Source organism: Pinus tabuliformis, chromosome 4_2, assembly GCF_031772625.1.
Source record: "Pinus tabuliformis cultivar Carrire ecotype Pingquan chromosome 4_2, CPIR1, whole genome shotgun sequence".
NCBI classification, from domain to species: Eukaryota; Viridiplantae; Streptophyta; class Pinopsida; order Pinales; family Pinaceae; genus Pinus; species Pinus tabuliformis.
In genome coordinates, this window is record NC_142304.1 from 450,335,706 (window position 1) to 450,340,479 (window position 4,774).

Here is a 4,774-nt window from a genome sequence, read left to right on the forward strand (position 1 = left end):
TGGAGGGTCCATATATAAGAAAAACAACCAAAACCTTCCTCCACATTATGGCCATGTTGTTGATGCTTAGGTTATAATTGATAAAATTCCAAGGTTCGAATATCATATCCTATGTTGTTAAGAGGAAAAATATTTTCTATTAAAATTAAGGATATCCATTACATTTTTATAGAACTATCCACACAAGGAAGGTACATAAGAAATACCATGTAATTACATTAATAAATAGAAAAATAGAATTAATGGGTGAGTCAAAAAGGACTCTGAGTATTATAAGTATATTAAATCAAGCTAAATCCTCTTTAGCGAAAAATGAGTCGTGGTTATCTAATGAGTTCAAGGGGGACTCGTGGGTTTTATGGAGTTTAAACCATCATGTTTTTATGATTATGATTGATATTAATTATCCTTCTCAAATAAAAAATATCCTATATTGTGCACTCATTCACATTGTTAATTAAAAAAATAAATATGGCATTTGAATGTGTTAATAAACAAACTTTTGTTATGAAGGATGTTACATAGGGCTTGCTCACCTCCTTATAACATCATAGCTTCATTTTCCACTCTATCTATTTATTTCCTAATAATTTTTTCTTAGATTTGGAAGTAATAATATTTTTAATATTATTTACATTTTGTGAGATGATATTCTCCTCCTCAATTGTCCAGCCAACACTGGGCATCCTTATACTACCCTCACTTAAGATGAAAGTGGGGTATTTGGCTATTGTTAGAAGGAATTTTAGGAAACCTCTTGGCATCCATGTTGTATAACTTGATTTATACATAAAATACATTGTCATAGACCTTGTTTCAATGGGGCAAAAGCTTGCTTCAATAAGGAGAATAGGGTAGGGAGTGTCACCTTTAATCTTGAGGTTGTAGGTTATAAGTTTCTTTTAGATTTGTTCAATATCTTTCCATGACTCTCTAGATATATTGCAACCCCAGATTTCACATCCATATAAGATAATAGGAGTGGAAAGTCTCAAAGAGATGTTTTTTTGTCCTAAATCCAAATATCTTTCGATATACAATTTATTTCAATCCCATAGTAAGGTTTCCAACCTAAATTTATCCTTTTCAAAATGTCATACTTCTAATTGAACGTATGATATATGTTCATTCCCATATTTTCTATGAAGGAACTTCTTTTAAGGATTTGTTATCATAAATAAAAGTATCATAGGTGATATCCTTAGACTTAATTATTGTGACTTTAGTTTTGTTGATATTAATAATCATATCAATATTGGATCTAAAACCTCAAAGGATTATGAGTTGTTTTCTAAGATCATAATAGATCCTTACTAAAATAATAATATGGTAAACATAAAAAAGAATATTTATGACCATACCAATGAGCCCAGGGTTAGAACAACACACATCTTCTAAACACTATTCTAGCTTATCAATATGCATGCCAAGAAGGGAAGGGGATAAGGGACACTATCGCTTCACTCAAATATTGAATTTAATTTCTCCAACCAACCCTCAATGATCCAAATCTTGGGAATAACATTCTCATACATCCTTGTCACAAAAACTCTCAACTCAAAAGGAACCATTATCTCTTCTAACGCATTTCATAAATTTGTTTTAGGAATGGTGTCAAGAACTTTTCCAAAGTCAAAAAAACAATAAAAGAGATCAATTTTATTACTGTGGAATTCCTCTACAATTATCCTAAGTGTAAAAATATGGTCTATGATTAAATGACATGTCCTAAACCTAGCTTCGTCTTTAACTCCTTTACCATGAATTTCAATCCCAAGGCTAATCTTATTTTACAAAATAATCATGTACAACTTGGCTAAAATTTGCTAATCATAAAGGTCCTATAATTAGAGGGAGTACTTTTATCCCCAGTCTTAAATATAGAAATAATATAGCTCTGTGTCCAAGGCTTAGGGAAACCTTACTTCACTGTCAAATTAAAGAGTTTTTGTATGTGCAGGTTGAGAATAAGTTTTCCTATTTTTAAAATTTCAGCTTGGTAGTCTTCAATGTCCTTAGCTTTTCCATTAGCAAGCTACTTAACTGGAAACTCAATTATGTCTTCCAAGGAAAAGATATCATCCTTTGTTGGGGCATTCAAAATTGTGTCCATACTGTCAAGGGATTTTTAGAGGTTTTTAAGGTAAATATTCTACTTCTTCGAGGGAATCAATTGATTTTGTTTAATTGTTCGAATTTGAATTTTCCTTCAAAACTTTCTAGGATCAGACTTAGAGAGGTGCAGTAACTAATCTTGATTTTTTCTTATATAGTGTCTTTTTTATGTTTTTTCTTATATAGTATCTTTTCATATGTCATTATATATTTTATATTTAAATAATAAATTTTTGAAATATAAATTAAATTTAATATCCTATATTATTATTTAGAAATAAGTCTAAAATTTTAAATTTGACACTAGTTGTAAGTCATTTTCAAATTTTAAATTCAAATAATTTTGATACTTAAATTCATTGTATTATTTATAATCAATTTTATAATAAGAACCCCCATGTTAGGTCAGAATTATCTACATACTAAGGAATGACGAATAAGTAGAAAACTAGTTGAAGCTGCCACTAGATAAAGGGTGAGTTCTATAATAGTAATAAATCCAAGATTATATTGGGTTCTTTGTATTCATGTGGTACTTGCTCCAAAGTAGCCGTCATATGCCTCCTGAAAGTCATAAGTGGACTAATCATCAATATATATGATAGCACCATCATGAGGGATGTTTCCTTAGATAAGGTAGACCTCCACCACCAATGGTTCTATCATATTGGAAATAGGATGCTTGTAGATATATACATGCATACTGTGATATTTTTGTTCCAAAGGTGGATTATGTTTAAGAACTTTGGTTACCGAAGGGAGGGAGGAAAGTTTATAGGTAGAGAAATTCATTGTGTAAGTAACTTCTCTATGTTCTTTAGTTTCCTTCACTAGTTATTTAAAATTTTCCTTTGTTGTTCATATTTTTTCTCGAGATTTCTTTCTGCCATTTCTTTATTGGAAAAGTTTTTGGTTAATTTTGTGGTTGATTTGGGGATGCAGATTAGTCAAATAGTCTCTATGAAATCTAGAATTAGCTAGGATGGTTATACTTCTAATGATAAGTTATTATAGGTTAGTTATCTCTCTAAGGAGGTGGTTTGTTAGACCTTGTCTTTTAGAAATGACCCCTATTGTTAAATTGATGCCTCATGTTTCAATCCCAGGGAGAAATTTTTCTCTAGGTCTAGTGGGATATCTCCAAACTATGTTAATATAATGTCCTTCATAGTAGCTTGTGCAACGCTCATTAAAGGTAGTAGGTGTTGTGTGTGACGTTATCTTTGTGGGATCTTTGTGGGACGGGGAGATGATTGCAACCAGAAAGTGTGCTAAGCTATGGGAATGTGCCTAACACATATTATTATGACATATAAGATCATATAATGTAGAAGAGTGTGCTACAGTGGCCTTTAGTTATGTGCTAAGTGTCAGACATACAAGAGATTAATCAGTTAAAAAAAACACTTGCGACAGTAAGCAAAAGTTAAAACAACACTTGAAAAAGCTTAATAAATTGAAAGTGACACATGCTAAAGTGAGGAAAATAAAAAAGTGACACTTATGAAAGTGAAACCAAGAAAAAATGATGGTCATGAAAGTGAAAGTGACACTTACGAAAGAAAAAATGTGCAAAAGCGATAGTTGAGGAAACTCACTAGAATGATAATATCATTGCAACTAAGAACAAGTGAATGACTGAATCACAGGATTCCATGGTCACTGTCAACTAAGATTATGCACTTTGTGTCAACAAGAATTGTGCAATCATTATCTTTATGAATTGCACAGTCCCTGAGCAAGGGTTTTGTAGTGACTATCATCAGGAATTACATAATCATTGTGATTGGGAATTACACAACCACTATATGTAGGGTCTAGACAGACTCTACTTCCAAAGACTATGCAAGCGCTACTCTCAAGTATTGTGAAGTACCTACCTTGAAGGGTAAACATTGATCAATGAGCTTGCTAGAAGAGGGTGTGCTTTTGAATGCATCAAAGGCTATGCATGTGCAAGAAAGTGACTTTAATAGTTATAATCATAATAAAAGCATCAGCCAATCATGAAGTTACCATGAACAAATTGAGATGACCAATCATGAGACCATAATTGTTATCACCAAAAAATGATCACCTAGTCATTTCTAACTAGGCAGATCAAAATACACCATGTAGGATTAATTCTACCATAGTAAAATAACTTTCAATGTGGACAAAAAATCAGCAAATCGCTTTTATTAAATTATTTCCTGATTTAAGAAAAAAAACATGTGAATAATTAGATCAATTATTATTTATTTAATTTTCTCTAGGAATAATTATTAAATCATTATTTTAATAATTATTTCTTGTCACATTTCACTAAATACCCTAGGAATAATTAAATAAATCACTATTTGTTTATTATTCCTTATTTCCATTACTGGAATAATTGTTAAATCATTATTTAATTATTATTTCAATTTCACACCATTCTTAATCCTCGTGAAATTATTTATAAATCATTTTATTTGTTAATTATTTCTAAACAAATATATTTAACCATTTTAAATATATTTTCCCTCTCCAATAAATATAATAAATTATTCCAAGAAATTAGATCTTGATTTGGTAAATATTATTTTATTATGCTCCATTTTCAAGATTAACTTGATACTTTGTTATAAATAGGATATTTTTCCATTCATTCCTCACCATGATCATTATCATTGTCACC